Below are 16,448 nucleotides of genomic sequence, written 5' to 3' on the forward strand. Positions count from 1 at the left end.
TATTTAACTTATTAACTCCTAAATTTGAGTTTGAAGGAACCATTATATATGACCTTCTATAGAAATGTTGTGTTACAAAAGGCATATATTTATACTATGTTTCCAGCAGCTCCTTCAATGAAAGCACTTTTGAAGCTGATTTGTACATACACCTACACTGTGAACCACAGATATTTTATTTTCAAAAAATACATGTTCTACAAATTTTTTCCCCACCTGTATCATTAAGCAAAAGCAATTGCTTTATTCACCACTAACCTGTTTGAATTCTTTTGAATGCAGGTTCAAAGGCACATTCCATGAATATATCTTTTTCCCATGTGTGTTGAAACCTGCTGGCAAAATAGGTGTTATTTTATACTCCTATGGAAAAATAGGCCAAGTACATCAATAGACAATTTATGATAGAAGCAAAATAAATGATGGACATCCATAAGAAAAGATGTTAAATTACCTTAGTAATGAAAATTAAACTTAGTTTCAAAATGGCAAAAATAATAATCTCCTAAAAAGATGCTATGCAAAGCTGACAGGATGTTGGTGAGATAAACATTTTCTTACATGATTAGTATCCTTTCTGGAAAAATGTATTGCTAAACGAGAAGAACATTAAAACTTCTTTTCTTCCAGCCCAGGAATCTCATGCTTTGAAATTCATTATGGAAATAATTAGGGATATAGTTAAGGATTAATTAGTTAATGTTTAAGATGAACAACAATAAGACAATGGCTCAATAAATTGTATATCTATAAAAACATACTTTCCAAAAAAAGTTTAATGGTATAAGATGATTCTTATGCTACATAAGTGACAAACTATACATCATAGAATTTTGATTTTTAAAGAGTTTACTTGTGCATTCAAAAACAGAGGGGATGAAAAGAAAGAGCCTGAAATATCAGTATGGATTTTCTTGAATGTTGGGATTGCTGGTTATTTTTACTCTCATTACTGTTCTTTTTCTTAAATTTCTAAAGTGACGCATGAAGATTTCTAAAGGCAGAGGCCATTATTTAAAGTTATTTATTTCTAATATATGTTCAGTGATGTTGGGTATTCTTTCAAATTCACCTGATATTTTTCTTTGTATATATACTATGTTTTACACACACACACACACACACACACACACACACACACACACGAGGTATGATCATAAAATACGGTGAATATTTGAATTAAAAAATATACAGTAAAAGGCACATTGCCATTAATTCCCCTCAAAATACTCACCTTTGCTTCAAACACACTTATCCCATAATTCTTGCCACCTTCTGAAGCAGTTCTGGAAGTCTTCTTTTGTGAGTGTCTTTAGTTGCACTGTCATGGCTGCCTTGATGCCCTGAATCATTTTGACTTTGGTGAAGAGCCAGAAGTCACATGGCACCAGCTCAGGTGAATAAGGTGGATGAGGACACACCATAGTGTTTTGATTTGACAAAAATTTTCCTACACCAAAAATGATGTGTGACACTGAGCGTTGTCATGATGCGAATGATTTATAACACACTTTAAAACACACCTTCACTCAACCGTAGCTCACACCCAACTGACTGCACCAAACAAGTTGAAACTTATCACACACTGTTACTAAGGTTTTACGTGCTGCTTCCCTATTGAAGATCCCTGCTTTTCTGTTGGATGGCACTCGGCAGCAGCAATCACCATACTTTTCGATCACAACATAAAAGCTCCGTGTCACACATCGCTTCTGATATGGCAATTTCTGTTAAATAAAAACATTACAGTGTGTTCTAATCCACTTATTCACCAGACCTGGCACTGTGGGACTCCTGGCTCTTCCCCAAAGTCAAAATGACCATAAAAGGAAAATGTTTTGATTTGTTTCCAGACATGGAGGCAGCCATGACAGTACAACTAACGACACTCAGCAAAGAGGACTTCCAAAACTGCTTCAGAAAGTGCCAAGAATGATGGGATAAGTGTGTTCAAAGTGAGAGGGAGTATTTTGAGGGAGATTCATGGGGATGTGTCTCTTAATATAATAATTTTTTTAAATTTAAACATTCACCATATTTTTATCACACTATATATATATATATATATATATATACATATATATATATATATATATATATATATATATATATGACAGTTACAGGTATCAAAATCAGTTCAATAAATTAGGAAAATTACCACATGTCCATAGACATGTTTATTTAACTACAATGTTTTCTAAGAATTGCTCCTCATTTAGTCAACATTTACTGAGAGGCATAAATCCATAACATTATCAAAGGTACAAGGCACTGAGAAATAAAATAGTCCAAACATTCATTTTACAAGGGGGCTTTGGGAAATTTTTTCTTTTATTGTGAAACACTGGAAAGCCATTGAAGGCAGGAGTGGGATAATTAGATAATTTTGGTAATAATGTGAATGTGGAAGGTTGACTGGAAAGGTAATAGTTGAGGGACAGGGCACCCAGATAGAAGGATATTTTAATAACCCAGGGAAGAAGTAATAAAATCCTGAATTGGGAAAGTTGCAGTGGGACTGGCCGGTTGGTGAGGATTTGAAATGTATTTAGGAAGTAGAATTGACATATTAGAGTCAACTTGATTATGATGAAATGAAGAGAGAGAAGTTAAATATAACTGAGTTTTCTAGGTTAGGTAACCATAGAAGATGATGCCATTGCCTGAGATAAGCTATCAAACGCTTGTCCACAATTTCACCACACTTTGGGCTTTTAATAAATATCAACTCATTGACTAATATGGCTTCATTTATATCTTTTTAGATGAACCTGAGTTTGGATTAGTAATTATTTACTTTTGGCTACATGTAGTTTTGAGATACACAAGAGGGAACTTGTAGATCAGGCATATAGAACATATGCACTGAACTTTAAAGATGCATTAATAAAATGTAGCCAGGAGATGCCAATATGTTCTGTGCCATTTTTGTCTAGGCCATCCTTTTCACAGCAACAACATCAAAAGCAGCTCCTAGAGAAATAGGACTGTTTTTAACTTTTCTACTTTATCTCAATTAGAAACTAATTTGAAATGTTTTAGTGTAAAGGTGGAAGATATTTCTGGTCCAGTCACCAGCTTTAATTAGTTGTTTTTAAACCAATATATTTTCTTCCTTTCTTTGGGCTCCATATGTTCTTCTCCACTGAGATATGGATTTATGCCCTCACTGAGACACAGTAAACAGACATATTCATAGAGTGTGCTTTCTCGCAGGCATGTTCTGTTGACATTACCATGCATATAAGAATAATCTTAGGAAAAAGAAAATTTTAAAGTAAGGGATGCAAAAGTTTATTCTCTTATTTTACTAAAGTTGTTATAGATTCAACTAACTCAAGATTAGAACAATCTCAAAGTATTAGACTCCCATCATGTACCCAGTGTTTCTGCCACATGCTTACCTACTAAAGTCTTCGTTGAGTATTCTGAAAGTAAATGCAATAACACTCTATCAATTACACTCTATCTATATCTATCTATCTATCTACCTACCTATCTTTATATTTATAAATATACACTATATATTATTCATAATATACATACTATATATAGTATATACATATATGTATGGGTCTCCTTTATTTTAGGCTAGTTTTACATTTACTATTTCACTTAGTGGATTTAAATACACTATTTAGACTATTCAACCTCAGCTTTTTTTCTCTATGGCAGTTGTCCTCCAATTCACATAGTTTTATTACTTTCACTGATTTCAAAATTACCATAAGTTTTTAAGACTCTTATTAAAAATATGGTTAATATACAATATTATACTAGTTTCAGGATTATACCATATTTATTCAACATTTATATACCTAAAGAAGTGATCACAATGATAAGTCCAGCAACCATCTGACATTTTACTATGCTATCACAATATTATTGAGTATATTTCCTATGCTGCACATTATATCCTCATGACTTATTTGTTTTCTACCTGGAAATTTTGACCTCTCATTCCTGTTCACCTTTCCCCTCCCTTTTAATTTTTCAACTACAATTGACATTTAATATTATGTTATATGTCTCCTAGTCTTGGTCAGGTGACCTTATGTAGTATGTGCCATGTGGGGCCCTGGAGCAGTCTCCTCGGTTACCTGCTTCGGGTGCTCCAGGAATGTCCCTTGTGTGAATTGTGTGTGTCCTCCTGTTATAACTGACCCTTGATTGCTACTGGCATGTCAGTAGGTAGAACTGATCCTCAGGCAGATTGGCTGTGTGGTTTGGCCCTATCCGCAGCTTATGGGCTACTGTGTGCAGGCCTGACCCCGCTGAGTAGAATTTTCCCTAGTGGGCTCTGGTGCCTGTTGAGACTACCCTTTGTGTGTGCTGCTTCTGGGGCTAATTGGGTCGTGCTCTGCTATGGTCTGAAGCCAACCTCCATGTATGTTGGCTCTGGGGCCTCTTGTGAGGGCCTCCAGTACATGCCCACATTACTCACTGCATATGACCAGCCAGAGACTACCTGGTAGAACCCACAAAGTGATCCATGGTTGTTTGCTGCCTGTGCTAGACCTGGAGGCATGTGGGAGAGGCCATGCTGCAAACTGAGGATGGCTGCCACCAGTACCAAGCCTTGGGTAGCTTCACAAAAAGCCAGGGTACCCCAAGGCCTGCTGCCACCTGCTGGTTCCCTTAAGGGTCAGCCACTGATAAATCCTCATGCGGTATGCAAATTGGGTGAGGCAGAGTCTCAGGGAGTCACTAGAGAGGCAAGAGTTCTATTCACTAGATTAATGTATATTCTGGTTTGGTGCCAGTGCTGAGCCTGGAGCTACTTGGCAAAAGTCTCAGAGCACACTGAGGCCACCTACCTTTGGCCTGCAGACTCTGATAGCTTTCCATGAAAGGGTGCAATGCGGACAAAACTGGCTGCTGGCCAAGAAAGTGCCTCTGGCATTGGCAGAGTTAGGCAGGGCAGAGTCCCAGTGAGTCTGCAAGGTGGGGCAGAGGAGCTCACCAGACCAGTTCAGATTCAGATTTGACTGTGTGGAAAAGGGCTCAACACAGGAAAGATGGTCCCACCTGCCAGCTGCACAGGAGAAAGACCCCACACAAGGAAAATGGCTACAGTAGTCCAGCCCTCACCTGGAAGTCAAACACCTCATTCTGCCTCCCATATCCATCTGTTGCCTCCTGAGTCACTATCCCTCTGCCAGAGCCCACGGTGAGTGTCTGTGTGTGAGTGAGTCTGTATGCTGGCCCTTTAAGAGGACATCTGGATTTCCCACTGCCTTCCATCCCACCTGAATGATCAGAACCCCCACTATTTTTTTATAGCCAGAGGTTGTGGGGGCTTCTTTTTCTGGCCCCAGTACTCAGGGCTGGGGAGCCTAGTGTGGGACTGGGGTTCCTCGCTCCTCTAGGGGTAAACTCCATGGCCAAGATATTCCCTCCTGATTCTCAACTGCCACAGGAAGGTTTAGAGCCAGCCCATTTTGGGTCTCTGCCCCTCCTATACTTCTTGACATGGCTTTTTCTCTATACCCTTAGTTATAAAACTTTTGTTCAGCTAGACTTCAGAGGGTTCTCCAGGTCTATTGTTCTATAATTTAGTTGTAATTTTAATGTGTCCATGAAAGGAAGCAGGCACAGTTTTTATCTACTCAGCCATTTTGGATCTTTTACCACTAAGTCTTGTTAGCTCCTTTTTTTCCTTTCCTGAACTCTAATTTGTCCAAAGCAGTCAAGTTGTCACTTTTTGCAGACAACATGATTCTTTTTATAGAAAACCCTAAAAACTCCACCAAAAAACTATTAGAAACCATAAACAAATATAATAAAGTTGCTGGATAGAAAATTAATATACAAAAATCCATTGTGTTCCTATATACTAACAATAAAATTTCAGAAAAGTTAAATGAAAAAAAATCCCTTTTGCAATTGCAACAAGAACTAAATACCTAGGAATACTCGCAAACTTGAAAAAGGATGTGAAGGACCTATAAACTGAAAATTATAAGACATTAAATAAAATTGAAGAATACACAAAGAAATGGAAAGATATTCCATGTTCATAGATCAGAAGAATCAACATAGTCAAAATGGCCATATTACCCAAAGCAATATACAGATTTAATGCAACCCCCATCAAAATCCCAAAGGCCTTTTTCAAAGAAATAGAACAAGAAATCATAAGATTTGTATCGAATCACAAAAGATACCCAAATAGCCAAAGCAATCCTGAGAAAAAAGAACAAGGACAGATGTATCACACTCCCTGACTTCAATTTATACTACAAAATCTAAACAGCATGGTATTGGCAGAAAAGCAGACACATAGACTAATGGGACAGAGTTGAGAACTCAGAAATAAACCCACATACCTATATATGGGCAGATAATTTTTGATGCAGGGGCCAAAAACTTACAATGGAGAAATGAAAGACTTTCAATAAGTGGTGCTGGGAAAGTTGGATAGCCCCATGCAAAATTATGAAGCTAGACTATTATCTGTCTCCATACACCAAAATTAACCCAGAACAGATCAAAAACATAAATATAAGATCTGAAACAATAAATTGCATGAAAGAAAGCATAGGTACTAAACTTATGGACCTTGGGTTTAAAGAGAATTTTATGAATTTGACCTCAAAGACAAAGGAAGTAAAAGCAAAAATAAATAAACGGGACTATATTAAACTAAAAATTGGTAGATGACTGGATGAAGAAGATGTGGTACATATGAGGTCTGACAATTAGATTTGCAAACTTGCCAACGTATGTTTACAATGGCAGCACTGTACAAACAGTTCGGTAAGGTTCCATAACTTTGGTATATCAATTTGTTACAGCTGTGTTCATGTCGATGTGTGACAATGTCTTGCTGAGTGGTAGTGTTGTGTGTTTTTGTGTGCCACGTGAAAATGTCTGTGCTTGAATTAAAGCAATGAACTAACAGTAAATTTCTTGTTAAGCTTGGCAAGAGTGAAAGTGAAATCAGGGACATGTTAGTCCAAGTTTATGGTGATAATGCCATGAAGAAAATGTCAGTGTACAATGGATTAAACATTTTTTTGAGGGGAGAGAACGCGTCACTGATGAAGAGAGGTCAGGGCAGCTAGTAACGAGCAGAACTGATGAAAACATTGCAAAAATTCATCAACTCGTGCATCCAAATCATTGGCTGACTGTGAGAAGCATAGCAAACCAAGTACACATCTACAGAGAAACAGTTAGAAAAATCTTAACTGAAAATCTTGGCATGAGAGAGGTGTGTGCAAAAATGGTCCTAAAGGAGCTCACCAATGAACAAATGCAAAGGAGAATCAAAGTTTGCCAAGACCTTTTGAAAAGGTAAGACGAAGTTTTGGCCTATTTTATCACTGGTGATAAACCACGGGTGTACCAATCGACCCTGAAACAAAGTGTCAAAGTGTACAATGGAACTCAGACAATTCTCCAATACCAAAAAATTCATGTCAGTCCAAATTAAGAGTCAAACAATGTTGCTAACCTTTTTTCATATCAGAGGGATTATTCATTATGAATTTGTACCAACTGGACAAACAGTTAACCAAGTTTACTATTTGGAAGTGCTGAAAAGGCCGTGTGAAAAGTTAGATGACCTGAACTTTTCACCAACAATTCATGGCTCATGCATCATGACAATGCACCAGTTCACAGGGCACTGTCTGTGAGGGAGTTTTTAGCCAGTATACAAATAACTGTATTGGAACACCCTCCCCATTCACCTGATCTGGTCTCCAGGGACTTCTTTCTTTATCTGAAGATAAAGGAAATATTGAAAGGAAAACATTTTGATGACCTTTAGTACATCAAGGTTAATATGACAACTGCCCTGATGGCCATTCCAGAGAAAGAGTTCCAAAATTGCTTTGAAGGATGGACTAGGTGCTGGGTTAGCTTCCCAAGGGGAGTACTTCAAAGGTGAACATAGTGATATTCAGCAATAAGGTATGTAGCACTTTTCTAGGATGAGTTCACAAACTTAATTGTCCGGCTTTGTATTCTTGCTCTTATTTTAAATTTTTGTTCACTTTATTTTACAGATATTTTTTAAGACTGTCCTTTGAAATATTTATTTATTTTATGCAGTATCAATTAGTAACTTCCAGATTCCAACAATGATGCAATTTGTTTATATTCATTTTCATCTCATCTTAAAATCATTTTTTTAATAAGAGAAATTCATTCATTCATTCATTCATTCATTCATTCATTTGAAAGATATTTAAATTTATATTGTGCCAGGTGCTAGAGCATGCGAAGATGAATATACTCAGAACCCTCTTATACTCACAACAGAATATCCTCTTATGCTGACAACAGAAAACAAAATTTTTGTAAAGCAATTTTTCTTTCCTGTGATGGTCTAATTCTAATCATGAGAACAATTTACTTTGTACTGGATATTTCTTTTCTTTTTGTTTTTTAATTGGGGAATTGGGGGATGGGAACAGTGCTGGGGAATTGGGGGAAGGGGAACAGACAAGTTGCTGTCCTTTTGTTCTTCAGTTTAGTTGTAGAGGATGTTGCTTCACTGGCCCAAGTTAGCACCATCATTGCACTCTTCCCGGGCGAGGCAGATCAGTTGCTGGCTTCTGGACAGCCGCTCACGCTGGCTGCTGGCTACACACGGTAGCCCATGGCAACCCACTGCAGCAGGGGCTGCAGCCTACACCATCGCCGGTGACTCACGGCAGCCCAGCTCCAGGTTGAGCTGTTTTTCAGCATCTTAGCTGTAGAGGTCAGTGTCACTGGCCCACATATGTGGGATCCGAACCGGGGCCCTCTGGCGTCCCAATCCAGTTCTTAATCAACACACCACTCGGCCGGCCCTGGATATTTCTTTTTATAGGTTCTATGCTGACATTTTATGTTTACTTAACTCTGACCAAAAAAAAATTTCTATTTAGTCTAGGGTTTGGGCACGGCCAGGATATAAGATTAGACTGAGTGTTCACAACAGGTCAAGATGCTGGCAGGCTACCCTACTGCTCATTGACACTGGAGGGTAGCTGAGTTCTTACAGGGCCAAATTGCTGGCTTTGGCTTAATAATATTTATGCATTCATTTGTTTATTTATTTATTTATTCATTCATTCATTCATTCATCCACCCACCCATCCATACAACCAATTTTTGCCGTGGAATCCAATTTGAAACACAAGAGAAAAAAATTGCTAAAGGTTTATCAAGTTGATTATGGGACTTCGAAGTGCATGAATGTAAGAAGTAGTGGAAACTTAGGTAGAACATTTTGCCTGTGTTTTTATCTTTAAAAACAGACATCTGCTTAGAGAAAGTTTGTGATGCTGGCACAAAAGGAGGAACAACCTGAATCTGTAACTCAAATGATCTAAGTGATGAGTTCCATGAAAAAAAATGGAAAGGGCTCTGAATAGAAACCAATTCTTTGTCCTGACCCATTAGAAAAGAGGTTTGAAAAATTTTTTTCCATAATCAGAATATTGGCTTCTTGTTTCATAGTGGGATTCATTAAATATATATATATATATATTTTTTTTTCCCCCAGGTAGTTTCATAGTTATACAGGCATACATCAGAGATACTGCAAGTTTGGTTCCAGACCACTGCGATAAAGCAAATATCGCAATAAAGCATGTCACACAAATTTATTTTTGGTTTTCCAGTGTATATGAAAGTAATGTTTATACTACACTATAGTCTAGTAAGTGCACAATAACATTATGTCTAAAACGTGAACTGTACATATTTTAGTTAAAAATACTTTATTGCTAAAATATGCTAACTATCATCTGAACCTTCAGTAAGTCATAATCCTTTTGCTAGTGGAGAGTGTTCCCTTGATGTTGATGGCTGCTGACTCATTAGAGTGGTGGTTACTGAAAGTTAGGGTAGCTGTGGCAATTTCTTAAAATAAGACAACGCCAAAGTTTGCCAAATCAAATGATTGACTCTTCCTTTCACAAATAATTCCTCTGTAACATAATATGCTGTTTCATAGCATTTTGCCCACTTAGAATCTCTTTCAAAACTGAACTCAATCCTCTGAAACACTGCCACTGGTTTATTAACTAAGTTTATGTAATAATCTAAATCCTTTGTTGTAATTTTAATAGTCTTCACAGCATCTTCACAGGAGTAGTTTACATCTCATGAAACCACTTTCTCTGCTCATCCATAGAAAGCAACTTCAAGTATTTATGTTTTATTATGCAGCAATTCAGTCCCATCTTCAGGTTCTACTTCTAATTCTAGATCTCTCACTATTTCCACCACATCTGCAGTTACTTCGTCCTGCACTGAAGTCTTAGACCCTTCAAAGTCATCCATGAGAGTTGAAATCACTTCTTCCAAACTTATGTTAATATTGATATTTTGACCTCTCCCATGATTTATGAATGTTGGGGTTTTTTTTTGTTTTTTTTTAAGAGGGAATTTGGGGGTGACAGACCTGTTCTACGTTTTTGTTTTGTTTTGTTTTTTAAGGTTTTGGGGAATTGGGGGAGGGTCACAGTGTTGGGAAATTGGGGAAGGGGAACAGACAAGTTGTTGTGCTTTTGTTTTTCAGTCTAGTTGTGGAGGACATTGCTTCACTGGCCCATGTTGGTATTATCATTGTGCTTTTCCCAAGTGAGGCAGTCACTCGCCTGCCATTGGGCGGCTGCTCACGGCAGCTCACAGCAGCTCATGCCAGCCGCCGGCTGCGGGCTGCTGGTCACTCACACTGGCTGCCAGCCACACACAGTAGCTTATGGCAGCCCACTGCAGCAGGGGCTGCAACCTACACCATCACAGGTGACTCATGGCAGCCCAGCTCCAGGTTGAGCTGTTGTTCACCATCTTAGCTGTAGAGGGCGCAGCATGACTGGCCCTCATTGTGGGTTCTGAGCTGGGGCCCTGCTACTCAGAGCTGGCATCCCAAACTAACTCTTAACCAACACGCCTCTCCGCTGGCCCTGGCTGTTCTTAATGTCATCTAGAATGGTGAATCCTTTCCAGAGGTTTTCAATTTATTTTGCCTAGATTCATCAGAAAAATCACTAGTTATGGCAAAGATAGCCTTAAGGGATGCACTTCTTGAAAGTCAAAATTCCTCCTTGATCCATGGGCTGCAGAATGGATGTTATGTTAGCAGGCATAAAAACAACATTAATCTCATTGTACATCTCCATCAGAGCTCTTTGGTGGCCAGGTGCATTGCCAATGAGCAGTAATAAATTGAAAGGAATCTTTTTTTCCCAAGCACTGGTTCTCACCAGTTCACTTAAAATATTCAGTTAACCATGTTGTGAAGAGTAGCGCTATCATCCAGGCTTTGTTGTTCCAGTTACAGAGCACAGGTAGAGTAGAGTTAGCATAATTCTTCAGACCCTTAAGATTTTCAGAATGATAAATAAGCATTGGCTTCAACTTAAAGTCACTAGCTGCATTACCTCCTAACAAGAGAGTCAGCATGTCCTTTGAAGTTTTGAAGCCAGGCATTGAAAGTCCTAGGTGGCATTTAATTCCAGTAGAATGTTGTTTCATCTACATTTAAAATCTGTTGTTTAGTGTAGCCATCTTCATTAATTATCTTAGCTAGATCTTCTGGATAACTCCTTGTAACTTCTACATCAGCGCTTGCTGCTTTATCTTCAGCTTTTATGTTATAGAGATGACTTCTTTCTTTAAATCTCATGAGCCAACTTCTGCTAGCTTTATACTTTTCTTCTGTAGCTTCCTCAGCTCTCTCAGCTTTTATAGAATTGAAGAGCGTTAGGGCCTTGTGCTGGATTAGGCTTTGGTTTAAGAAAATGTTGCTGGTTTGATCTTCTTTCTAGACCAGTTTTGCTTTCTTATCATTCTCATGTTCACTGGAGGAGCACTTTCAATTTCATTCAAGAACTTTTTCTTTGCATTCACAACTTGACTGGCACAAGAGGCCTAGCTTTCAGCATATCTCAGCTTTTGACATGCTTTCCCCACCAAGCTTAATCACTTCTAGCCTTTGATTTAAAGGGAGAGACATGTGACTCTTTCTTTCACTGGAACATTTAGAGGCCATTATAGGGTTATTAATTGGCCTAATTTAAATACTGTTGTGTCTCAGGGAATAGAAGCTCATGGGGAGGGAGAGAGACTGGGGAACAGATGGTCAGTGAAGCAGAACATACAAACCATTTATTGATTAAGTTTGCTATCTTATATGCACATCCTAAAACAATTACAATAGTAACATCGAAGATCACTTGTCACAAATAAATATAACAAATAAAATAATAATGAAAAATCTTGTAATATTGTGAAAATTACCGAAATGTGACGCAGAGGCACAAAGTGAATAATGCTGTTGGAAAAAATGGCGCTGATAGACTTGCTCGCTACAGGGTTGCCTCAAATTTCATTTTGTAAATCACACAATATCTGCAAAGTGCAATAAAGTGAAACACAATAAAATGAAGTATGCTTGTATTAAGATTCCATAGCTTATTGGTCCTTCAAACCCCTAAATGAGAAATTTTCCATAGTCTAAGTTATGGAACGCCAAACTATTTTCCATCATTTTATTATGAAAAATGTCAAATATATAGTAAGATTGAAGACTTTTATAGTAAACAGTAAACTTTGCTATATGTTTAAAATTAACATGTCACTATATTTGTTTTATGACATATATGTATAATGATTTCTCATCCCTCTAGCTATTCATCAACTCAACTTACTTTCCAAAAATTGTAGATTTTCCTTTCTCTCTAAATAATTTGGCATCCATAACAGTAACTAGGGCTCAGGTTTTTTCACAGTTTTTAATGTAAAACATATACAATAAAATGCACAAATATTAAGTGTACATTTGGTGATTTTTGACAAATGCTGTGTAACTGAAGCCTCTATCAAGATGTAAAACATTACTATCACAAAGTTCTTTCATGGATTTCTCAGTCAATTTCTCCCCTAATACCCTCAGAGCCAAAATTGTTCTTATTTTCTTCCATCACAGATGAGTTTTGTTGGTTTTAAAATTCCAAATAAATAGAAGCACACAGTATGGATTCATTTGTGTAATACTTCTCTTAGTATAATGTTTTGGTGTTCATCCATTTTGTGTGTTTCAATATATTTTGGTGGGGGAGGGGGCTGAATAATATTCCATTGTACAAAGATATCACAGTTTATTTATTGTTTTATTCATGAATATCTGGTTGTATTTAATTTTTGCCTATCCTGAATAAATCTGCAATTTCATTGAATATTTTCTTAAGTATTTTTGCATCTATGCTGATGAGAGATATTTGTTTGTAATTTTATTTTTGTAATATCTTGTCAGATATCAATATTAGGATTATATAAATACTGGCCTCATAAAACGAATTAGCAAGTGTTCCCTCTGCCCTTCATTTCTGTAAGTCTTTGTTTACATTTGGTGCTATTTCTCCCTATATGTTGGATAGAATTCTCAAATGAGATGACCTGAGCCTGAAATTTTCTTTGTGATAAGGCTTTTGATGATTGATTCAATTTATTTAGTAAGCATAGGACATTTCAGATTTTCAGCTTCATTTAATGTCAGTTTTGGTAAAGTGTCCCTTTCCCCTCCAGGATTTGTCTATCTTATCTACATTGTCTTTTTTTTTTTTTTCCTTGGGAATAAAGTCAATCATCATATAGTTTCGCTATCCTTTTACTGTCTCTAGGATCTGCAGTGATAACAATACTTTCATTCCTCTTATTGGTAATTTGTGTTCTTTATATTTTTTTCTTGATCAGTCTAACTAGGGACTTATTATTTTGTCAGTCTCAAAAACCTAACTTTTGCCTTTATTAATTTCTCTGTTGCTTGTCTGTTTTTATTTTATTTATATCTGCTGTTATTCTGATTATTTCCTTCATTTTACTTACTAGGCCTTTAATTTATTTTTCTAACCTCTTAAGGTAGACGGTTAGGCCACTGACTTTAGACCTTCTTTTCTGATAGAACATTTAAAGCTATAAATTTTCCCTTAAGTATTGCTTTAGGTGTATACCATATATTTTGTTATGTTGAAATTTCATTATTATTCAATTTGACATATTTTTTAATTGCTCCAGTTATTTCTTCTTTGACTCCAGATTATTTGGAAGTGTATATTTTTAATTTCAAATCCTGTATTATATTTTTTTGCCCCTAGTATCTTATTTTTATGGGTTTCTAACCTTATTTCATTGTGACCAGAGAACACCCATTGTACAATTTCAATTCTGTTAAATACTATATTTGGTGGCCTTTTCATGATGCAGTATATGGTCTGTCACATTGAATGTTTAATTTGCACTTAAAAATGTTTCTTCTCTGGTGGTTGGGTGTGATATTCTATAAATATTTGTTAGATGAAGATGCCAATCGTATTGTTTAGATCATCTCTATCCTTATGGAATTTTTTTTCTGATTGTTCTATCAATTACTAAGAGATTGTTGTCAGAATCTCCAACATGGTGTTTGGAATTGTCTATTTCTCCCTTTAAATGTGTTTATTTTGGCTTCATGTATTTTAAAGTACTGTTAGTAGGATTGCATGTGCTCATGATTATTATGTCTTGTAGATGATTTGATCATTTATCACTATGAAATTTCCCTTTATTTCTGGTAGTACTTTTTGCCTTAAAGTTATTTTATCTGATATTATTTTAACTACTCTAGCCTTTTATGCTTACTGTTTATATGATATATCTTTTTCACTAGTTTACTTTCAACTTTTCTGTATATTCACATTTAAAGTGAGCATCTTGAAGATAGCAAATAGCTGAATCTTGACTTTTTATAAATTTTTATAATCTCTGACTTTTAATAGGAGATCTTAGTCATTTATATGTAATACAATTCTTGATAGGGTTGGATTTAATCTTCCTATTTTATAATCTGTTTTCCCTTTGCCCTCTCTGTGTTTGCTCCTCTGCTCCTGCATTTATGTTCTCTTTAGGATTTTTGAATATTTTTAGAATTCCATCTTAATGTATCTATTGACTTTTTATGTATGCCTCTTTGCATTATTTTTTAGCAGTGGCTCTAGGGATTAAAACATACATCTTTAACCTTTCACAGTGAACTTAGAGTTAATATTGTGCCATTTCACATAAAACACAGAAACTTGCAACTGTACAGGTCCATATAATCCCCCTCGTTTTATGTTCTAATGGACATATGCTTTATTTCTGTATACACTAAAAATCCCATGGGACAATATTATAATTTGTCTTTAAATAGTTATATGAATTTTAAGAAAATTTAGAGAACAAGAGAATAGTTATTTATCATTACTTTATATTTGCCATTTTTCATTACTCTTTATTCCTCCTTGAGGATATGCGTTTCCAGTTTGTGTAATTGTTCTTTAGCTTCAGAACTTCCTTTGGCAATTCTTTTAATTTATGTCTAGTGGAACCAAATTTTCTCATATTCTTTTAATCTGAAATTTTATTTTTCCTACATTTTACAAGGATATTATTGCTGGATATAAAATTTTTAGTTGACTGTTATTGTTTGATAATTTGTTTCTCTCAGCTTAATGATATATATTTTTTTCTACTGTCTTTTGGGCTCCAAGTTTTCTGATATGCAAATAGTATAATGATTCATTTTTTTCTTCTGCATAGAATGTTTCATTTTTCTTTGACCATTTTCATTTTTTTCCCTCTTTTTCTTTGGTTTTGTGCAGTTTTATTTTGATATATCTAGGTAAGGTTCTCTTCATATTTTTTCTGTTTGGGGATTGCTGAGGCTCTTAAATCTTTAAGTTACTGTCTAACCAAATTTTGAAAAAAAATATCAGCTATTGTTTCTTCAAATTTTCTCTTGTTCCAGTCTCTCTTTTTTATTCTGAGGTTCTAATTACATGTATAAATAAATCTTTTGATATTATTCCATAAGCCAATAAAGGTCTTTCAATCTTTATTCTCTTTATTTCATAGATTGGATAATTCTTATTGATATACCTTTAAGTTCAATGACTATTTCTTCTGTTCTTCATTTTCCTGTTAAACTCATACAGTGCTTTTATATATCAGATTTTTATAAATCAGATATTTTCATCTCTAGAAGTTCCCCCTTTATTGTACTGCTTATATTTCTATGCTGAGATGTCCTATCTTTTTATTTACTGCATCAATATTTATAATTACTGCTTTAAATGTGAGCAGAGGCATAATAACTGCTTTAAAATCCAGATTTGCTAATCCTATACCTACATCATTTTCAGGTTGGTCAATGTTGGTTGTCTTTTTTCTAGAGAATTGGTCAAATATTTCGGTGTGTTTTTATGTTGGGTAAGTTTAGATTGTATTCTAGACGATGCGATTGTTACATTGCGAAAACTCTGGATTCTCTTTTATTCCTCTGAAGAGTGTTGATATTTTCATTTTAGCAAATTCAGTACAACAAATTAAATTTGTTATACTGAAAATAATTTTTTTTTGACAACATCTCAAATATCAGTTAAGGTTTTGTTTGTGTTTTTTTTTCTTATATGTCCTGCTTTAGG

At 35.8% G+C, this 16,448-nt stretch overlaps 1 long non-coding RNA gene across 1 annotated transcript in view; it reads right to left on the reverse strand.

Moving 5' to 3' along the window:
- Nucleotides 1–260: 260 nt before the first annotated feature.
- The window catches only part of LOC109391942 (uncharacterized), a 56,568-nt gene continuing 40,380 nt past the window's right edge, over nt 261–16,448 (reverse strand). Inside the window, exon 4 of the long non-coding RNA XR_002125958.1 lies at nt 261–332. This is a non-coding gene — a long non-coding RNA (uncharacterized LOC109391942). The remainder of the gene's footprint in view (nt 333–16,448) is intronic.

Source organism: Hipposideros armiger, unplaced genomic scaffold (genome assembly GCF_001890085.2).
Source record: "Hipposideros armiger isolate ML-2016 unplaced genomic scaffold, ASM189008v1 scaffold_307, whole genome shotgun sequence".
Taxonomy (NCBI): domain Eukaryota; kingdom Metazoa; phylum Chordata; class Mammalia; order Chiroptera; family Hipposideridae; genus Hipposideros; species Hipposideros armiger.